This window comes from Chlorocebus sabaeus, chromosome 21 (genome assembly GCF_047675955.1).
Source record: "Chlorocebus sabaeus isolate Y175 chromosome 21, mChlSab1.0.hap1, whole genome shotgun sequence".
NCBI lineage: Eukaryota > Metazoa > Chordata > Mammalia > Primates > Cercopithecidae > Chlorocebus > Chlorocebus sabaeus.
Genome location: NC_132924.1, coordinates 107,891,435 through 107,914,420, shown reverse-complemented (window position 1 = coordinate 107,914,420; position 22,986 = coordinate 107,891,435). Strand labels below are relative to the sequence as shown.

The following is a 22,986-nucleotide window of genomic DNA, read 5'->3' as shown; positions in this document are numbered from 1 at the left end:
GATCAAGAAAGCTCCCTATCCGGCACGGGGATGGGGGAGCTGGGGAAGAGGCTAGAGGTGGAGGCCTGGGGGTAAGGAAGTTAGGGATGCAACCAGGGTCCGTTACAGCTGGGAGCACTAAAGACAGAGGCAAAGAGGTGAGAGGCGAGCTCTGAGGAGCAGTCTGGTTTCCATACCAACAGGAACCACAGCCAGGTGTTCCTGCCTTCCTTGCCCTTCCTACAAGGCCCAGGCATGACGTGCTGGGATTCATTCCATGCTTTTGGCTAGAGGGAGAGAAGCTGTCTCATTCACTAAGGCCTTTATGTTGTCAGCACTTTCTCACTGGTCTTCTGCTCAAGTAGATCTTTGGATTTCCTGGTTCCTGGATATTGCCTTGTACCGCTGATGGCCCATCTTATTCCACTTCCTTATATTTGTGTCCTCTTGGTCTGTGATCATCAAAGTAAAAATTCAGACAACATTGGGATAGACCAGTATTCACTGGACATGGCTCAGGGCTCTAGAAAGAACTAGGAGCGAGAAGATACCACTCAAGGGTCCTCAAATATGAGAAAGGAAGAGATCATTAGGGATACTAGGTAAGAAGTGGAGGATCCAGCCAAGAGGAGCATAATGTCCAGAGGACTCAAATGATAGGCAGTTCAAGGTATAGAATCTACAAGGAAGAGGGGGCAAAGAGCTTCATCTCATTTGGACATCTTAACCACTATGGGACATAGGAGAAGCATGACCAATGTCCATTCTGCACTCCAAGATGAAGTCAAAAGCTGATGATTTCCTCAAAGGTCAGGGTTACTTAAGTAGAGGAACCAATACTAGAACCGAGATTTTGTAGCGGTTCTCATAAGTTAAGCCTATGCCGAAAGTATCTATTTAAGCTACCCTTCTACTCAGGACTTATGGGCATCTCTCCAATAGCAAACTTGGATTAGCCTGACAGATGAAGAACTTTCAGTAAGGAGCTAATGGTATCTTCTCAGGCTCTAAGAAAACTTATGCAGAAAATCCCCTTTTGAAGTCTGAAAATTCTTTGGCAGCATCTTTGTAACCTCCTCCTTAGTCCTACCATGCTATTTGCATACCACTCTATCAGCATTTTTCCTGTCCCCCGACCACATTTCTGAGACATGTGATAGACTACAGGAAATGGGAAACTAGCAAATCTCTTTTCATGCCCATCTCTAAGTCACTTTTGTGTCTTGCTAAGGAATGACTAACTAGTAATCACGCTATCATGAAAATGGCAAATGGAGAAAATTACAGGTGTTTCTACAAAAATGCCTGCTGAGGTGCATTTTAATGATCAAAACAGAGAATACCTGGGCTAGATTCTGGAACTGTACGTGGCTGGCCATAGGACAAACTTACTCTATCTACCTAAGAGGAGGAGATTCTCAGACCAGTCACAGGAGCCAATTAGAATTGTTAATAATGCTAATAACAAGGCAGTTGCCTTACTGTCAGGAAATGCTTTCATGTATCTCATGTAAAATCCTTTAAGCTGCAGTTTGAGCCTGGTTCTTCTTCTCCTAACTTTAACATAAGAATTGTGTATTTACTTAAGGAAATATTTTGATTGGAATAATTGAAATTACACATTCTTTTTGCTTCGAATTCTTGAAACAACCCTGCACTTTACTTATGGATCAACCCATTGTACATACATTCCTTGTGTGTCCTAGGCTCAACTCTTAGTGACTTTTTGTTCTGAAATTTTGCGATTATATTTCTGAAATGAAAGTTACTGTGCTTTCATTGTGTTCCTTTGACCTCACTATGTGGCGAAATATGTTCTAGGTAACATTCAACAGGAAGGAAGTAGCACAAAGAACTGCCTAAAATTCAGCATAAACTCAAATCCTCTCTCTCTATCTCTACCTATATAGCAGAACACCTAAAGTGTTACTTTGAAAAACCTAAAGTGTCTTTATGGTTGTTGGGGGTGGGGAGCCCAAGAGGAGGGGGATGGGGGATCCGGAGAGAGTGGTCATAGCGCATTTTGAACTTTCAGGGATTCTGAGATGTTGGTTTCAAAATGGAATTTATCCTCAAATCCCAAGATTATAGATTTCCTTCCAAACTGCATTCCCTTCATGGTTTAGAGAACAGTTAAAAGAAAAATTGCTCTCCATATTTTGATTGACATTAAAAACACTGTGAAAAGAGTTTGGAACTTGATCTCTTCGAGGGAAGGACAGTAATTAAACTAGAGCTTTCGCCTGCAGCTTTTCTCTCACACTTACTCAGAACTGTTCCAGGGAAGGAAATTCACAGGGAATTTTGTTCTCATATGTCACTTCTAGAAGGAGAAAGACGCATTCCCAAGCAAATTATCCCCAAACTTCTAAATACAAAGGGAAAAGGTTATTTAATGAATCTCAACCCCAAACCACCACATTCCACGGAATAAAATCCAGTTGAATCAGTCATTTGCAGCTGGTAGTCTTTCATAGCCAGCACTATTAAAAAATCATCAGATTTACCCTGCTTGCCATATAGCATCTAGTCTTCAGTCAAGTTCTAGCTGTATACGTCTGGTTTTGGCAAACACATTAGAAACCATCTGCATAGTCCTGTTAACAGAAGGGATCTATAAATACCAAGCACTTTGTTCTCATCCACTTTTTTTGACCATGTATTGCCACAGCACTAAAATTCCCCCACCCCTTACAATCAGCTCTTTCTAAAAGGAATTCCAGGCTACTACCAACTAACTGCCTTGTACTACTGTTTCAGACACCCAAATATGTCTATGTCGATATGAAGACTGCCTCCTCCCTTTCTAAACCACATTTCCAATCGACATCTCTTTAGATTATCTGGACACACTCAGGCACCCTTTCAAACAGAAAATAAGATTTCTTAAAAAAATAGTTTGGTAGGACGTTAAATGTGCTTTCTCAAAACACACCCACTAGCGCATGCATTCTCTTGTTATTAGGTTTTATAGGAAACAGACCAGCCTAGGCATCTTCCGTCTTAGCAAATATCCCATCAGTGACATTAACCCAACCAGTGCTAGGTGCTAGTGATCTCTCCATCTCTGACCTTATTTCCTTGCAACTCTGGAAGTCTAGTTTTAAATACTGGCAGCAGACTATAACGCAAATGCCTTTGGTTAAAAAAATCATTCCTTTTTGGCTTCTCATCAACCTAAAGAATTGTTGGTTTTGTTTTTAAAGCAAATCCACGTCAAATCTTTGGCAATAAAAGATGCAGAAGAGACTGTGTGAGCAGTCTGGTGCAGTAGGCTTGCTAACACTGGCCTTTGGGTATCAGGTATAATCTCATATGGCTGTCCTAAACAAAAGGCTATCCTAATCAAAGTTGCCAGTGCTCCCCAAATGTAAGTCTCTATATGGTCGCTCTTCTTGTCCCAACTCTAAAAACAAAACTTGAAATCTCATCCTGTTGGCCTTCCGGGAATATCCGTGTGGCAGGGAAGCCCAGTCAGGCTCCGGAGTTTGCATGGTTTATTGCCTCGAACATTCTTGCATCTCCAGCTACCTTAGCCAGGAATGTTGACTGAAAACCGGAGAAAGTCCCCAGATTCTCTCTAGAAGGAAAAAAGAAAGCCTTCTGTGCCTTACCTCGTAGGCTGAAACTTCTTCCCAAGGACTAAGTCGGAAAGGAAGGACTGATTTCTTTAAGCAGGAGCACAGCCAGAGAGCAAGCAGGCAGGCAGGCAGCCGAATACACACTGCTCTATTCAATAGAACTCCAGACCGCCCTTCCTTGGCCCCTCCCAGAAGTCCATGCTAAGTGAACACATATCCCCTATGTTTACAGTCGGCAGGCGGTGGTATGCATTGTCCTGTCGTTTTTCTAATAGGCAGCCAATGACGACACCCCAGCCAAGGTGGATGCAGCCTGCCTGTGGAGATGCCTGTCATTCCCTAGGCATGCTCAGGAAATCACTCATCAGAAAACCCAAGACCTAAAAAGCTCTGAAACTGCGTGCAGGCTGCCAAAACCAGCCCGCTCCATGCCCTTTTTTGGTTATCCTTAGCAAGGCCTCTGGAAGTGAATCCATTGTCAGGAACAATCATAAGAAATGTTAATCTTGGAGAGGCCGTCTTGTAGAACACAAATGCAGCAATAAAAAGAAAGTACAGTCTCTGAAACAAAAAGTTAACAGATCAGTTTATTGGGTGTGGGGGTGGGGAAGGCTTCTTACCAGAGGGAGTCTTAATAGTATATTTCTTTTCAAAGTACTTGTACGTACAAAATGAGTTTAAATTGTTATGCAATTCTAAAACCTGAAGGAGACAGGACCTGGGTCTGCTGTGCAGACTAAATTCTAGCCTGAAAGAGGCACAACTCCCCAACATATGTCGGCATATGTGATAAAAACAAGTGACCGAAGGGAAACCAAAAACTTAGGTCTTTTTTAGCAGGTAATACTGGTCAGAATAAACCTAAGGTCCTACAGGCTTGGATATCCTCACTGACTTCACTTTCCTCTCCTTATCTCTTTTGTTTCCTCAGATTTGGCAATGTGGAGATAGTACTAGAAATTCCTAGAAATTGATGCACATCAGAGAGGGCACGAAGAGATGCACCACCTGCTTTGGGCTGGGGTAGACAGATGCATATATCCCGCAGAGGTGACATAATGTTCAGGTGGCTTCTTGAAAGTGCTCTCACCAACCCTGCATTGGTAGGACGTGTGCTGTAAGAGGATCAGAATTAGGAGATGCTAAAGAGAATGAAGGTAACTGGCTCACACATAGTCTTGTCCTTTTCAATATAGAATTCACTCAATTAGTACTTAATTAAAAGTGAAAATCCCTTTTTTGGAGCACTTACTATTTGTCAGGTCTGGGTATAGGTGCAAGATCTATGTCTCATTGTTGTATGTTTGGAGACTGTTTCATCACTGACCAAGAAGTTTCACAGTATTTTTCCTGGTTAATTACAAGTCCAGAGGTTGGTCTTTAAAAATGTGAGGTTTTACTATATGCCTTTCCCTATTTATGAAGATGTGACTTAGAAATGATCTCTGTTTACGAAAATGTCCGTGCCTTTTGTGCCTCTTTTAGAACAGTTGGGAAGTAACTAATTCACACTGTCAGTTTCCTTCTTCAGCCTTCCAGAATTAACGAGTTACCCAGAGGCATCCATATCAACTCTCTACACTCATCTCTTTCTTGGGAAGGTTGCTTCCCTCGCCTCTTCCTGACTGCTACTGCTGCACAGCCCAAAAAAGCTATAGCCGAGACTCCCAGGCAGAGGGAGAGATGAGCCTCAGGCATCCCAACATAGAACTAGGAATGCACGTTTCCAGAGAAAAGAATAAATAATGGTTGGTAGGAATCGTACAGTCAATGTTGCATTTCAGGTACACTGTGGCACAAGCAGGCATTTGTGGAACATCACTGTTTATAAAATTGTTCCTGTGGGAAAATGTCTTCTGCTCCCAGATAAATGATTTAGAAATAAATTTTCGGAACACAGCCAGTTTTGTTGATGGGGACATCCCATATCTAGACAGGGAGGAAAGACAGAATACTACATAGTCTGGTAAACTGCTGGGCTTGAACATATTGTAGGGCGACATCAGGGAGTTCAGAAAACAGCAAAATCAGTGATGTCTGTGCAAAGATACGACCTGTGTCCAGAGAAGTTCCGGGTGCATGGTCTCCAGGTGGTATCCTCCATAACTCAGTGAGGCCTGTTTGAAAGTGCTATTTTCCATTACTGCTGCTGATTATATCCTAAACCACACTCTCCCTGCTTGTATAAATAATGCCCTTTGGTGGGACAGCATCAGGGTATAATTTTGCAATCTATGAATAAAATAAATACCAGCTTCCCAGAGGAAAGAAAAGTTGTGCTACAAATGGGGAAAATATTATCAACAGGAAACACAGCAGGGACCTGCATTTTGCATGGTTTTTAGAAGATAAATGGCTTAGTATTTTTGGGTTATGTCTTTTGATTAAAAAAATAGTATGTTTCCCTAGATAAATTCTGGATATCTCATATATAGGGTATAGTGGATGAGTGACCACACAACCTATTTTATGTATTTGAAATACACTTATCATGGAGGAACTATATAGTTTGAAGAAAAATTTAACAAATTTCATGTAGTGTATACCATGATATTGAAAAATTCTTCTTTCTTTGCCTTCTACTTTTTTAATAAATAATCAAGAATTTAAAAAGAAAGGAAGGGGAATAAAAAGAAAAAAAAGATACATGTTGCTGAATCTCTGCCATGGGAAACTTTACTTTCATAGTGTTTACTTTTTCCAGAGGTCATTTGTAAACAGCCCTAAAAATACACGAGATTTATATAGGAAATTTCTGTGAAATATATTTCCCAATTGGATCATCCCAGATACAGGACCGCTTGTCTATCATAGGCTAGATCTACCTAATCAAACCATAATCCATCTAAAAAGACATTTGAAAATATCTGGACAATTCTTTGTATTTTTTTAGTTACAACTGAGTGTTTGCTATCATGTAGATCAGTAGCAAGAAATTATATTTTGCTTGCATGTCAACTTGGGAAAAGTAAAAACAGGCCATTTTTTAATTCAAAATTAGTTACTTCATTTAGTCATGAAAAATATACCTCCTTCCAGCTTAAAATGTCTACTTTGTTCAATAGAAAAGAAGATTTGAAAATTTTAAAAGGCAGCAGAACACCCCTTGCCAGATTCTTTCAGTCAAATAAAACCTTTGCCAATACCCAGGTTTATCAAACGATAAAAGCAGACTGGTAGAATCTTGATATCAAAATTGGACACAAAAGTACCCAACATAATAGAGAATTTGGATTAAGTGCACTTATGAATGCAGATGAAAAAATCAGTAATTGAATCCAACAGTGTGGAAAAAATAGATAAGACCAATCCAGAGATGGTTTAAAATCTGAAAATCCACTGATATAATGTACAACATTACCAGTTTAAAAGTAAAATAACATAAATAAAAGAAGTAGAAAAAAGAAAAGAGAAAGATTGTCTTAATAGGTGAATGATACTTGGTAAACTTAGTAATCACTTTAGAAAAAAAATCTCTAGGAAAACTAGAAACAGAATCTTTTTAAACATAACAAGAGGCATTTACCAGAAGTCTATAGCAAACGTCATGCTTAATGATAAAATGTTAAAAGCATTCTCATTGATTATAATGGGAAGTATATAAAGTAACTACTATCTCTTCTACAACTAAAAAAATGTGCTAGATACCTAACCAAGACAAATAAATAGAAAAAAATAGCCACTGGGATTAGAAAGAGAAATAAATGTCTTTGTCTGCTGTATGATTATCTGTGTAGAGAATTCGAGAGGATCTACAAATATATTGGAAGTAATAGAAGAGCTTAGCAAGATTGTTGGAATTAAGGTCAAGATGCAAAAACCCAGAGTTTCTGTAATCAGCCATCTCTAATTTTTAAATATAATGGAAAAAGATGCTATTCATAATAACAAAAAGTGTTCATTACCTGGGAATAAATGTAATAAAATATGTGCAAGAAAGTTATAAAACTTGAGTTAAGGGCATGAAAAACCTGACCAAATGGTGAAATATATCATCTTCATGAGTGGAAAACCTGGAAGTTGTAAAGATATACATTCTCCTCGAAGTAATCCATGCATTCATTATTCTGATTAAAATCTCCAAATGACGTATGTTGTAGAACTTGACAAAACAATAGTAAATATTTTAAAAGTAAAGACCTAAAAATAGGCAAAGAGGTTTTTTAATAGAGAAATTCTAATTAAGATAAGTGCTATTCACACAAGACTAAACAAGTAGATCAATAGAATAAAGCAGAAAGCCTAGAAATAGACCCAAGCATATATGATTTTTTTTAATAATAGAGGAGGTATTACAAATAAGGAAGAAAAGGGTGGATTACTCTATTAATGGTAAGGGTTACAATCAATTTTGTGGAAACAGAAAATTTAGATTCAAAGTTTCTACTACACACTATGATAAACTAGGTTACATAAAAAACAAACTTAGAAATGATTAGAAAAAATTGAAGGTGAATTTTTTTATCATAGGTTATATAACATAAAAAAACAGAATTAACAAATGAAAAGACTGATAAATTTGAGGATATGGTTAAACACGGCAGATCAAATAAGAACACTCATTTATTTCTGCTTCCCTAAACCTCTCCAGAATGATAGTAAAGAAATAAAAAATCATAAATAAATCCTACAAGACAAAGAGTACCTGAAAGGTATCAGCATGAGTCCAGATGTCAGCCAAATTTTGGACTATGGAAAATGGACTGATGGCTGGAAATTGACTCAACAGAGCTGAGAAACTGAAATCTGGTGCTGTGAATTAGGATGCCAGCAGGAAAGACGCTGATTCAAGCCTTGGAATCAGGAAAAATTCGGGATGTGGAAGCCCTGGGAACCTCTGAGGACAGACGGTGGAGCAGAAAACAGATTTGTTGAAAGTCTGGGTAAGGAATAGTTAGAAGTCCAGATAGCGTCCTCTACCCCACACAACCAGGTGAGCATCTCTCTCTCAACCAGACAGAAAACTGGAAGTTTATTCTGATTCTTCTTTCAAGTGCTGGACTCAGAGGAACCAGGTGAAGCCGTGAACAGGGAAGAGGCTGAATGCGGAAAATAAATGTTTAAATGAAAGCCAACTCGTTGAACACTGAACATCTCCAATCGCCTCACCCTGCAGGGCTCCCAGGACACCAACAATCAGTTTTGTATCCCACAGACAGGAAATTGAAGGATTCCATTCCAGAGAAACTGGCATGCTCATGGAAAAAAGACCTAAACTCACAGATATTTGAGAGACATTGTCCAGTGCCCTTTAGTAACCCATTTGCAGCAACTTCCAATTGGCTACTTAGGACCTCATTATTATTATTTTTTTTTTTTTGAGAGAGTCTCACTCTGTCACCCAGGCTGGAGTGCAGTGGCACCATGTCAGCTCACTGCAACCTCCATCTCTTGGGTTCAACCAATTCTCCTGCCTCAGCCTCTCGAGTAGCTGAGATTACAGTCACCCACCACCACACCCAGCTAATTTTTGTATTTTTTAGTAGAGACGGGTGTTCCCCATGTTGGCCAGGCTGGTCTCAATCTCCTGACCTCGTGATCTACCTGCCTGGATCTCCCAAAGTGCTGGGTTACAGGCGTGAGCCACTGCACCCGGCCTACCTCACTCTTAAATATGAGCATCACATTAAGGAAAGAGGAAAGAGAGATTATAACAAACAGAAACACACACACACACACACACACACACACACACAGAAGAAAGGTTGGGTAGGAAATGGAAGAAAACTTGGAGAAAACTACTATTACAGTTCTCAGTGAGATAAGAGTATTGTATCCATGAAACAAGAAAATCATGCTTTAAAAAGGCACTTTCAGAGAACAGAAAAGAACACTTGCGTATGAAAAGTATGATGGCAGAAATTTACAAAAATTCAACTCAAGAAATGCAAGATAAGGTTTAGAAAAATCAACTGGATATGGGGGTTCATGCCTGTAATCCCAGCCCTTTGGGAGGCTGAGAAGAAAGAGCCTAGGAGTTCAAGATCAGCCTGGGCAACAGGGCGAAACCCTGTCTCTATGAAAAATACAAAAATTAGCTAAGCATGGTGGCACGTGCCTGTAGTTCCAGCCCTAGGGTGGCTGAGGTGGGAGGATAGCTTAAGCCCAGGAGGTGGAGGCCACAGTGAGCCATGATTGTGCCATGCACCCCAGCTTGGGCAACAGAGGTAGATCTTGTCTTTAAAAAAAAGTTCAGAAAAATCTTACAGAAAAATGAAGAAAAAGGCAAGCTGGAATAGAAAAGATAAAAGATAAAACCAGTACATAATTACACCTGAGTGTACATAAAAAAGAGGACAGAAAAAAATAGTAAGAAGAAAATTCTCAAAGGAGATAATAAAACAAGACTTCTGAAAACTAAAGGACACAAGTTTCCAGATCCAAAGGGCCCAATGGGCAAATACAATGAATAAAAACATATTTCATTCTGAAATTATCACGTTCCAAGGTTATATGCTTCACCCAAAGGGGGAATAATACTTTGGAGTGAAAATTAGAAGCCAAGGAGGAGGACAAAAATCAGGAAATAGAGAATGCAAACCCAGGATAGAGGGAAAGAGTCCCATGATGGTAAAAGAAAATCCTAGGACAATAGCTGTATGGCTCGTTAAGAAAGCAACTATTAGATATTGGAGCAGTGGATGCCAGGAGGAATGTTTTAAGGAAAAGTGAGGTAGATAGATTATTCAATATATTCTTGGCAAAAGCACTTGCAATAAGTACATAGAAAATAAGTAAATGGAAGATTGAGATCATTATAATTTTAAAAACAAACCATTTGTATAAGAAAGGAAAAGTAATCATTGGATACCATATAGTTCAACTGTAAGGAAACTTTACCATAGTTATAAGAATGTAAATATTGCACATTGATTTTTACCAAAACAAAGATGATGTAATTAGATTCAGAGGATAGCAGGCAAGACCATGTTAGTAGGATGATGGTAGGGAAGAGAGCCAAACCTTCATTTTGTTCAGCAAGAAATCATAGATAGTGTCTACTACTGAAGATGTAATAAATAGCAGAATTAGTATGTCGTTTAGGCTCGTGGAAATAAATGCCTAAAAGAACAGTAAGTCTGGGCACGGTGGCTTGCTCCTATAATCCCAGTATTTTGGGAGGCTGAGGCAGGAGTTTGAGGCCAGCCTGGAAAACATGCTGAAACCCCATCTCTGCAAAAAATATAAAAAATTAGCCAGGCGTGGTGGTGCATGCCTGTATTCCCAGCTACTTGGTAGGTGAGGTGGGAGGATCACCTGAGCCTGGGAGGTCAAAGCTACAGTGAGTCATGTTTGCACCACTGCACTCCAGCCTGAGTGACTGAGTGAGACCCTATCTCAAAAAAAAAAAAAAAAAATTGTTCATTTATTCTTTGATTCACTCACTGAACAAATATTTACTGAGTTTCTACCACATGCCAGGGCCTGTTCTAGATGTTGTGAACAAGACACATTTTGATGGAGGGAGGCAGATAAACACATTAGCTAATACATGAACATATAATGTCAGGCAGTGGTAAGTGCTATAAAAAAATAAGGAGGAGGAAAGGAATAGAGAGAAACAGGGAAGTCTTTTCTGAAGAAGGTTTTCAACAGAGACGTGAGCACTTTGGGAGGCCGAGGCGGGCGGATCACAAGGTCAGGAGATCGAGACCATGGTGAAACCCCGTCTCTACTAAAAAATAGAAAAAAATTAGCCAGGCGCAGTGGCGGGCGCCTGTAGTCCCAGCTACTCAGGAGGCTGAGGTAGGAGAATGGCGTGAACCCGGGAGGCGGAGCTTGCAGTGAGCCGAGATTGCGCCACTGCACTCCAGCCTGGGCGACAGAGCGAGACTCCGTCTCAAAAAAAAAAAAAAAATATTTAAAAAAAAAAAAAAAAAAAAAAAAGAACAAGCCACAAGACTACATGAAGGAAAAGCCTTCCAGAAGGCAGGACAGCAAATGCATATTAAAGAAATAGCAATGAGCCCAGGGGACTTGGGGAGGAGGGAGAGCCAATGGCCAGATCCATCATCCAGAGGCTTCTAGCCATGGTAAGGACTGTGGGGCTTGTTCTAAGATGGAAGCTCACTGAAAGATTTTGAGCCAGGAAAGAAAAAAAAAATCACTGTGGCCACCTTATCTAGAACAGGGGCAAGATTGTCAGAGGTGGAAACAGGAGGTGATTGCCCCCTCCAAGGTGAGAGGTGCTGTTGGGAGCTGAGAGAGCCGTTGAATTCTAAGGCATGGAGATTCACTGATGGCTTAGATGAGGGCTGTGAGAAAAAGAGAGGAATCAAGAGTGTCTCTGGTTATGGTCTGAATAACGGAGTGAATGGGAGTGCTATTGAATAGAATGGGCATCTCTGAGGGAGACGGACATTTGCAGGGAGAGGTGGTAATCATATTAGACACATTTCAGGCATGTTAAGATGACCAGCAGGCATCCAGTGTGAGTGAGGGGAGGGAGCATCATATGCAAATCTGGTGTTCAGAAAAGGGATCGAGTCTTGGGATGCACATTTGCGAATCCTCAGTTTTTAGATAGGATTTAAAACCAGGAGTGAGTTACCTGAGGGAGTGCAGACAGAAAAGGGCAGAGATGTGGGAGCTAACACCCCAACATTTACAGCCCAGAAAAGGAGGCTGAGAAGGAGCTGTGAGCCATTGCTTAGGGAAAGAAGCAGTTGAAGGAAGGGGTGGTGTGGAGGACTCCTGCTTTTGTTAAAAGTCATATAGTATTATTTAACTTTTCAAACAATATAACTTGTGATAGATTGGGTTATTGTGTCCCAATTCGCTTCCTCTTTTAATGGAATTCCTTGCAGCACTCTGAGTAGGTGGACTTGACCATATGGTTTGCCTTGAGCAGTGCAATGTGGCCAGAGGTGATGGCGTGCCTGTCCATGGCGGAGGCTTAAAGAGGTGTCACATGTTTGCTTTTGCCTTTAGCACTTGCCCTTTGCCATGATAACAGCATACCCCATGCAGTGGGTTGAGCAGTACCCCCGCAACAATATGTTCATCCAAACATATAGGACGTTATTTGCAAATAGGATCTTTGTATATATAATTAAGGATCTCAACACGAAATCATACTGGATTGTCCAGGTGGGCCTGAAATCCAACCACAAGTGACCTTATAAGAAAAAGACAGGGAGATCTGAGATACACAAGACACAGAGGAGCAGAGTGGGTGAATACAGAGGCAGGGATGGAAGCGACACACCTACAAGCCAAGGAGTGCTGAGGTTTGCCAGTGACTCCCAGATGATAGGAGGGAGGCGTGGGGTACAGTCTCCCTCAGGGCCCCAGAAAAAGCCAACGACCCTGTTGACACCTTGATTTTGTACTCCTGGCCTCCAGAACTGTGAGACAAGAAATGTGTATTGTTCTAAGTCACCCAGTTTGTGGTAATTTGTAACAGCAGCACAGGAAACGAATCCTCCCCAGATAGTGGCTGCTCTGCAGTTTGGTTTCTAGAATAAGAAGACACATGGAGCTGGGCTGGGCCAGTGAGTCCAGCCAACACCAGCAGAGCTGCTATTTCCCAGGCCTCATGTGATGGGAGCAAGAAACAAATGTTTGCTGTTGTAAGCCACTGAGGTTTGAGAGCATTTTTTCTTTTTACAAAGAAAAAGTTAACTAATATTTATAAATATTAAGTAAGAATTAAACTAAAGAAAAAAATTTGGTTACATCAAGATGTAAAAATTTCTGTTCAAAAAAAGCCACCATATACAAAGGGAAAAGACAAGCCAAGAGAAAATTTTCAATGTTTAAAACAAAGAATTAGAATCTAGACTATCGGCCGGGTATGGTGGCTCACACCTGCAATCCCAGTACTTTGGGAGGCTGAGGCAGGCAGATCACCTGAGGTCAGGAGTTCGAGACCAGCCTGGCCAACATGGTGAAACGCTGTCTCTACTAAAAACACAAACATTAGCAGGCATGTTGGCGCATGCCTATAATCCCAGCTACTCAGGAGGTTGAGGCAGGAGAATTGCTTGAACCCAGGAGGCGGAGGTTGCAGTGAGCCAAGATCACACCACTGCACTCTACACTCCAGTCTGGGCAACAGAGCAAGACTCCATCTTAAAAAAAAAAATGTAGACTATCAGGGAATGCCTACAAATCAACTGATACACACACACACACACACACACACACACACACACACAGAGAGAGAGAGAGAGAGAGAGAAAATCCAATAAAAAATAGGCATAGGATAAACAATCCACTTAGGAGAACACTGCAAAGGTGAAAAGACTTGAAATGATGTTCAACTTCATTAGTAATCAAAAAATGCAAGTTAAAACAATGACAACCAGATTGGTAAAGAAAAAAAGTTTAATCATGCAAAACTAAATGTTGTTGATGAGGTACAGAAAAAAATTATCATACATTTTGGATAAGAAAGTAGATTGGTGCATTCACTTTGTTAAGTGATTTGACAATATCTAGTGACTTTCAGTGTGCACATCTATATTCTGTAATCCCATTTATAGGTATATCGTCTTGGGACGCCCTCACCCTCTTAAGCCAAGAGATATGTCAAAGGAAGCTCATTTGAGCATTGTCTGCAGCACTAAAAACATTGTTAAAAATGCTCCAACAGCAATTGTCAGGGGAGAGGCTATGGAAACCATGATCTATAACATAATAGCTAAATACCTAATTATATAAATATATGTATAATTATAAAAATATATAATAGCTAATGCCATATTATATATGGTATTGGATGGGGTATTATACCTAATAGCTAAAACGAATGACCTAAATGTACCTGAAACTCAAAAGCATATTGGGTGGGAAAAAAGAAGCAGGTTGCAATTGAAATTATTCCATTTGTATGTATCATTTAAGAATGCATATGAGAATGGACTAGATAGTTTAAGATAAATTTAAGATAAACATCAAATTTAAGATAGTTGTTGGCCATAAGGAGGGAGAAAGGGGAATGGTACTGGTCTTGAAATTAAGAAATTTAAAATGTATCAGCAATGTATAAAAGAGGATCTTAAGCAATTATGAAAAAAAATACATCTGTTAACACTGCAGAGCATGTACACAGGTGTTTGTTGTATTATTCTTAAGCTTTTTGTTGTTTTGTTTTTTTTTAACAAAATTGCAATATAAATGAGACATTCTCCCCCCAGAGCACTGGTAATCTGGTCCTCTAGATTACTTCTCGGATGTTCCTGTGACATCAGGAAAAGCCACTGTGCTTCTCTGTCCTCAGGCCAACAGAGCAGCTCACTTGGGGCCAGCCCAACTAGCAGGAGAATGAACCTGCCCTGACTGTGAGGTCCTCAGCTTAGTCACACATTTGTACAAAGGCTTTGACACCATAACATCAATAGTCACTCTTTAAGGAGTAATAACTTAAGCCACAGTCTGCTTAGCACCTGCTCAGCGCTAAGTGCCACCTGCTTTATGAGTAGGGTGCAGATGAAATGAGAGCCTGCACTGACCCACTTTGATAGGGCCAGTCTCCTGGAGCGGCAGGTGGAAGAAGAAGGGCACTGATGGTCTGGGATAAGGCTGACGACCTGACAAAATGAAAGAGGGCATGATCAGAGAAGACCCAGTGTGGATGAAGGAGCTCCTGAGATAAATGGTACTGCTTCTCACTTCCATGGAACAGGACTGGCCATCCCCTCAGCCTCCCTATAGGAAGCCTCTGTCTCCTTATTTCTTGAGTTATAGAGGATGACTGGATGTCTCCATGTTCCACCCTTCCCAGTCCACCCATATTCATTGCTGTTGGATTTGCTCTAACCTTAGAGAAAGATTCCAGCTTCCAGAAATTTCTCCCAGTCTCCAATGGGTATCTGAGTCATGCAAAACTGTGGCTAGATTTTTCTCAGCTGTTATTTCTTCATTAATTCATTTATTCCCTCAACATCTGAGCATCTGTTACCTGCAAGGCTTAGTGTTAGGTTCTGTCCTGTTATAATCTTGTCACTGTCACTTTGATATAATCAGAGACACGGTGTGTGCCTCTAGAGAATTGCTGTTCTAATGGGGAAGCTCTGACAGGCACAGAAGATGGACTCCAGGATGGCAAGTCCTGAGAGAGACCATTTGGCTCTGCACGTCTGCATGTGCGTACCCAGCCATGCACGTTTCCTCTTCCCGTTCATGCTCAAGGAAGCCTGTTTGAAATCCAACCAAGACTATTTGGTGAGGCCTGGCCTCCCCTCCTAACCAGAAAACACGCCCTTCACTCATTTCAGAAAAAAAAAAAAAAAGCCAATCTTACAATTGGCTTTGCATTGCAGGCATACTTGTAAGGGGTGCAAATAAGAAAACATTTAAAATATTTGATCTATTTTGGGTGAGGTTCTGTAGCTTTGGCCTAGCTGACTGTCATCTGAGAGGCAAGAAGCTAGAGTTTTCTCTTGGGGGATAGACTATTTTTAAGATCGGAAAAATATTTTTAAAGAGATTGCTGACTCTGGTGATAACTGGGGAGAAATGGCTGTTTGGATTAAGCAAACCGACTATGTGATATAGATGCATCTAACCACTGATCAAGCTCTGCTGGAGGTTTGATGGATCTATGTCACACACGTGCACGCACGCGGACACACACACACACACATACAGGGACAGAGAGAGAGAGAGAGAGAGAGAGAGTACACGAGGGAGAACTGAAATACCTTTGCAGCTTCACGGTCTCACCCCTTTCTGAACCCTCACTGGGCCTTTTAGCTTCATCTCACCTCACGCTGCTTCGTGCTCTTTTGTCTTTCTGTTGCTCCCTCCTCTCTGTCTATAAACATGTCCAAGGGTTGGGGTGAAAATACCTTTGACTGACTCTTGTTTCTTTTAGCTCCACTCTTCTCTTTCCTTTTAGTTTCAAATTTCTCCAAATGATTAGTTTGTGAAGCAGCTCCTCCCCGTTCTTCGTCCATGACCTCACCTCTTGATACACAGCCATTTTGTCTCCAGCCTCCCTTCCTTCCTCCCTGTCTGCCTGCCACGCTCCCTAACTCCTCTTGCTTCTCTCTTTGTCTTTGGTGGCTCCTGACACCAGTGTCTAGCCTATCATCCTATCTCTCTGGCCTCCTGGTGTTTTCTACTTGTGCTTTCTTTTCCCTAAATATGGGCATCCTCCCAGGTTCAGGCCTGATCTCTCTCCTAGAGACAAATACTTACTTCACAGGGCAGAAGTAAGAATTAAATGAAATAAAATGCGTATGAAGTTGCTTTTTGAACTAACTGCTCATTTACTCACACCCAATAAGCATTTATGAAGTCGCTTCTCTGCACCAAAACTTTTCTCAGTCCTGATATATGAGGCCATTCTAACATTGCTAAAAATACCTGAAACTGGGCAATTTATAAAGAAAAGAGGAGGCTGGGTGCGGTGGTTCATGACTCCCAGCACTTTGGGAGACTGAGGTGGGTGGATCACCCGAGGTCAGGAGTTTGAGACTAGCCTGGTCAACATGGTGAAACCACATCTCTACTAAAAGTACAAGAATTAGCTGGATGTGGTGACCTGTAGTCCCAGCTACATGGGAGGCTGAGGCGGAGAATTGGTTGAACCCAGGAGGCGGAGGTTGCAGTGAGCCAAGATAGTGCTACTGCACTCCAGCGACAGAGTGAGACTCCCTCTCAAAAAAAAAAAAAAAAGAAAAGATTAAAAAAAAAAAGAAAGAAAAGAAAAGAGGTTTAAGGGGCTCATGGTTCTGCAGGCTTTGTAGGAAGCATGGTACTGGCACCTGCCCAGCTTCTGGTGAAGCTTCAGGAAGCTTTCAATCATGGTGGAAGGCAAAGCAGGAGTAGGTGCTTCACATGGCGAAAATAGGAACTAGCAAGGGAGAGCGAGAGAGAAAGAGAGGTTCCATACACTTTTAAACAGCCAGATATTGTGAGAACTCACTCACTATCCTGAGGACAGCACCAAGAAGATGGTGCTAAATCATTCATGAGAAATCCATCCCCACGATCCAATCACCTTTCAGGGCAGCACCAAGAAGATGATGCTAACTCATTCATGAGAAATCCATCCCCACGATCCAATCACCTTTGAAGACAGCACCAACAAGATGATGCGAAACCATTCATGAGAAATCCATCCCCATGATCCAATCACCTTTCAGGGCAGCACCAAGAAGATGATGCTAACTCATTCATGAGAAATCCATCCCCATGATCCAATCACCTACCAGGCCCTACCTCCAATACTGCAGATTACAATTCAATATGAGATTTGAGTGGGGACAAATATTCAAACGATATCACCTGGGAATACATTGATACTGCATAAGACACTGTACCTGCCCTTCTCGTAAAAGGGGCTTGCCTTTTGCTGGCAGATGTACATGGAATCGCGTAAGTGCAGTAGAACGGGGCAGGTTTCCCACAAAAATTCTGTGCAGTGGGGGTTATGTCAAGCAACCAAGAAGGAAGAGGTCATTCCTATCTTACTAGGGTTTTTAAAACAATCTCATTTGTTCTCATGTTGTTAACAATTAGCTCTTGTAATAACAAATAAAATGCATATTTCTACCCTGAACTTTTCTTTCTTTTCCGAGACGGAGTCTTGCTCTGTCATCCAGGCTGGAGTATAGTGGCACAATCTCAGCTCACTGCAACCTCTGTCCCCGGGTTTAAGCAATTATCCTGCCTAAAATAACTGGGATTGCAGGCGTGCGCCACCACACCCAGCTAATTTTTGTATTTTTAGTAGAGACGGGGTTTCACCATGTTGGCCAGGCTGCTCTCAAACTCCAGACCTCGTGATCTGCCCACGTTGGCCACCCAAAGTGCTGGGATCAGAGGCGTGAGCCATCGTGCCCGGCCTGAACTTTGTTTTCATTGCGAATTAATGCACTTGCTCAGACACCTTCAATATCATCTTACTACCAGTACAGTAAAGTTGAGGCTTGGCTGAGCATTTTAGGGGAATCGATAATTGTCCCTCTGCTTGCCTTTCCTACAATTCCCCGCACAAACTTCTCTCTCCCTCTCTGATCTCCTTGGCACCAGCTCCACATCGTGTAGTGCACCTCCTGCCTCAGTGACTTCAGTCTTGGTGCTTCTCCTGCTTCACATTTGCCCACTCTGGCTCCAGACCCACATGAAAGCAGCCTCCAAAATCCCAGCACCCAGCTCACACCCTTTCTCGGACAATTTGTAATCCAAGAAGTGAGGTCAGACTCTCATTTTCTCTTTATCATTTACTGACTTGATTTGATTTGATTGTATTTAAGTATATCCATCCTGTTTCCCTAACTAGATTAATTAACAACTAATTAATTAATAGTTGAATGATAGCTAATGAATAACTAATTAATCAATGAATAATTGACAAATATTTCTTGAGTGCCTGTTACGTGTTACTCTACTAAGTCCTAGTGCCATTGTGGTGAACAAGGCAAACAGAATTTTTAAAAACCGAGTCTATATCATAAAATCATCAGCCATGTATCATCCCTACCTATATTTCTCTTTTTTTCTTCTTTCTCTACTCCCTTTCTGAGCCAGAATTGAAAAATGCAAACAAAATATGAAGATACCTTGACAAAACTATTTATCCTCAACTTGTACACAAACCCAGAACCAAATCTGAGAATGCAAGTTGGTGCCTGGGGAATGGTGAGTGTGGATTTGGGTCCAGGCCAGGAGCCCTGGAGTCTGGTTGTTTGTTGCTACCCTAATTAAGAGGTGCAGGTGTCTGGAAAGGGGAGCTAATGATACAGTCCTCCCACATGCCCAGGAATGCCAGGCATACCACACACAGAACTACCCTTGTATGGACTTTGGGGACACTTTGTTACATGTATCTTCTGGAAGGCAGAGAAGTAATAGCCATAATAATAACAAACACCTAAGTGTGGCTAAGGGTCGATTTAGAAACTAGAGTGCCAATTAGCTAAGTTAAAGTGGGAAATGCAATTTTTTTTTTTTTTTTGAGATGGAGTCTCGCCCTGTCACTCAAGCTGGAGTGCAGTGGCACGATCTCAGCTAACTGCAACCTCTGCCCCACAGGTTCCAACAATTCTGGTGCCTCAGCCTCCTGAGTAGCTGGGATTACAGGCGCCTGCCACCACACCCAGCTAATTTTTGTATTTTTAGTAGAGACAGGGTTTCACCATGTTGACCAGGCTGGTCTCGAACTCCTGACCTCATGATCTACACACCTTGGCCTCCCAAAGTGCTGGGATTACAGGCGTGAGCCACCATGCCCAGCCAGTGGGAAATATATTCTGAGAGGGAAAACTCAGGTGGCCATTTATAATGAGTCTTCTGTCCAGTGGACAGCCCCTCTCACGACACAGAGAAAGAGGTGTTAAGGAAAGTTCTGACCGAGAGCCCAAGAGACTGGCAATCTGGATAGATGGCTCCAGCAATCTGTGGTGGCTGATAAACTGCCCCTCTTTAGGGACATTTCTGTCTGAAAAACTAAACCCCATTGCTCGAAGAACTTCTTCTCCCTAAAATAATACCAGAGGAATACTCATATGTTCTTGCTCAAGCTCTAAAACACTTGCCTTCTCTTTGCCAGGCATTTTCACTGCCTTCTTTCAAGTTATGGATCTCCTGTTTATGTATTATGTTTAGTGGAATATTTCCTGGTGTTTTATAGGTATCTATCTCCTTAGAAAGACTATCTCTAAATCTCGAAATCACTTTGTTGAATAGTTAAAATCTGGGAAGTTTTTATTTAAGTAGACTATTTACAATATGTGACTCTAGATAGATTGACTGAGAGACTGATTAGATAGATAAATAGACAAATAGATTAGATAGATGATAGATAGATGGATAGATGATAGATAGTAGATGATAGATAGATAGATAGATAGATAGATAGATAGATAGATAGATAGATAGATAGATAGAAAGATAGAGGTATAGATAGTTAGAGATATGGTCCTAGATCTAGATCTAGATATAACTGAGCAAGTACTTATTTCTGTATCCCAGCCTCTGGCATAATATCACACAAAATGTTATGGGATGAATGAATTTTAGAGAGTTTTAACTTCCTGATCTCATTTCCAAATTTGGGGATTCTCCTTACTTTCAGAACCCTATATGATTTGGATCTGTGTCCTGGCCCAAATCTCATGTCCAGTTGTAATCCCCAATGTTGGAGGTGGGGCCTGGTGGGAGGTGATTGGATCATGGGTGTGGATTTCCCCCTTGGTGCTCTTCTCGTGATGGTGAGTGAGTGCTCACGAGATCTGTTTGTTTAAAAGTGTGTGGCATCTCCCTGCTCTGGCTCCCTCCTCCTCCAGTCATGTAAGATGCGGCTGCTCCCCCTTTGCCTTCCACCAGGATTGTAAGTTTCCTGAAACCTCCCCAGAAGCCAAGCAGATGTCAGCATCATGCTTCCTGTACAGCCTGCGGAACCATGAGCCAATTAAACCTTTTTCCTTTATAAATGACACAGTCTCAGGTATTTCTTTATAGTAATGTGAGAATGGGCTAATACAGAATCCTTAGCTAGGAGGGCTTTTAGCAACTCTCCCAATCCAGAACTCTAACACTCCTCCCCTCCCATGAAGAAAACCCATGCTCGAGACTGCCCAAGTTCAAAGAGACCATTCTACATTATCTAGGCACTAGAGCCTAGAGCCACAGAATATATCTATTTAGGGCCAGATGCTCCCTTTACCAGGCTGGAGTGGCAAGGAGAGCTGGGACTACACTCACTTAGGAGAGCGCCTGGCCATTTCTATTTTCTGCTTCCTCTTCATTTTGCTGGCTGGTGGGCTTTGGACCAGCCTTCTTCCTCAATGGAGTGATAAGGTCCAAGATTCAACTGAAGATTCAATTGTAGTCCAACTAAAATCGGTTGGAAGATACCCTGCATTTGGAGGCCAAGGCTCCAGCCAATGGTGCTCCTTCATCCAGTACTGGCCTCTGCACATATTTCTTCCCTTGGGAAATTCACAGACAAGGTTGCCTGATGGTAGGGAGCCAATTTGGGGGTTCCCAGGTCTGTTCCTGCTAAATACTACCCTTTTAAGATGGTTTATAAGCTGCAAAGACCTGATCGCAAATATTAAAAATAATAATAATAATAATAATAATAATACAAACAATGGTAAACCTCTATTGGCGCTTTTCATCCAACAGGTTGTGCCACCCATACTGTCACCACTTTTCTTTTCTATATCCTCATAAAGTTCATTGGCAAATGTTACAATGTTCCCACTTACAGGAAGCAAAGACAGGTTTAGAACCTGACCTCAGGACACAGGAAGAGTTCTAACACAGAAGGAGTGCAGATTACAAGTTAAGCAACTTGGGTAAGTCATTTAATCTCTCCGAGTTTTAGTTTTCTCATTTGTAAAGTAGCTGCCTCACAAGAGTTGATATGAAGATCAAACAGATTAAGAAATGTGAACATGCTTTGTAAACTAAGAAGTACTTAGCTATGTTATCAGCACAAAACTGAGATAAAACCCAAGTAACCTCCTGACTGCCAGTTTTATTTTTTTTAACTTTAAATTAATCGACTGCAAATTTTCTTTCTACGAGACCTTGAACCTCAGTAGATTATGGAGCAGTGGTTTCCGCAGCGGCGGCAGAACTTTTTCTGATACTTGTCATTCCAAAGAAATTGGTGAAATTCCACTGAGCGCAGAGAGGAAAACGCTAAATTTTTTTCTTAAATGTCGGAACAGGATATCATTTGGAAAACTGGGTTGGAGCAGAGGGTTGGGGGTAGGGAGAAGTAAAAATAAAACTTCACGCAGAGTTAATTTTAAGTGGAACTGTGGAGGAGGTAAAATTTGTTTTCAGAATTCTGTTTTTCTCACTTCTTATGTCCCAAAGACCTAGCTCTGACTGGTCACATGGTACCCACCTTTCTGGGCATCATTTGCCTAGCTTTCTCCTTTTCACCATTCGCTGTTAAAGCCTGACTATCCCGAGACCTGTTCTCTCAGAGACCTCCTCTAAACTAGAACAACTAACTAAGCAGCACTGAGTTGCTAGTGCTCAACAATGTTTACTGTTTTGATCAGTCTGAAAAGACAGGGTACTATACTTGCTACCTATGTGCAGTTTACCTACATAATAATTCTGCACATATATCTCTAAACCTAAAACAAAAGTTGAAAAAGGAAGAAAGAAGAAAAAAAAATGTGCATTCTGGAACTTTGTTCTTTTGTTTGGTTTTGTTTGATTATTTTTATAACATCGTCTTATCTTACTTCTCCCCACTGTAGGCAACATCCTATTCTATTTCCTGTGCACTTTCTATATTGCACATCTTCTTCCAAAGTTATAAGTATTGCTTCATATGCATACATCTTTAATTTATGTAAATGTATTGTTTTATATATCATCCTTATTTTTCTCTCTAAATTCTATGTTTTTCTGACCAAAAACAAAAACACAATGTGCCCAAATAGAATCTTTCAATTCTTTAAACTCGAGAGAGATACTATAATAGGAAAAACTTCAGTCAGTG

At 41.1% G+C, this 22,986-nt stretch overlaps 1 protein-coding gene and 1 long non-coding RNA gene across 16 annotated transcripts in view; one reads left to right on the top strand and one right to left on the bottom strand.

Moving 5' to 3' along the window:
* The window catches only part of CALD1 (caldesmon 1), a 270,316-nt gene that overhangs the window by 195,143 nt on the left and 52,187 nt on the right, over positions 1–22,986 (bottom strand). For 2 of the 12 annotated variants that reach the window (XM_073009361.1, XM_037991083.2), the window contains exon 1: positions 3,594–3,766. The exons of 5 other annotated variants lie outside the window; for them this stretch is intronic. The gene's annotated coding sequence lies outside the window, so the exon portion shown is untranslated. Of the gene's footprint in view, positions 1–3,593; positions 3,788–22,986 lie in introns of those variants that run through there. 5 more of the 12 variants (XM_007982997.3, XM_037991085.2, XM_073009365.1 and 2 more) reach the window with 4 other exon arrangements.
* LOC119621585 (uncharacterized) overlaps positions 17,227–22,986 on the top strand; it is an 89,301-nt gene continuing 83,541 nt past the window's right edge. For 3 of the 4 annotated variants that reach the window (XR_012090430.1, XR_012090429.1, XR_005238141.2), the window contains exons 1-2: positions 17,227–18,709; positions 21,730–21,817. This is a non-coding gene — a long non-coding RNA (uncharacterized lncRNA). The remainder of the gene's footprint in view (positions 18,710–21,729; positions 21,818–22,986) is intronic. The other variant, XR_012090428.1, reaches the window with a different exon arrangement.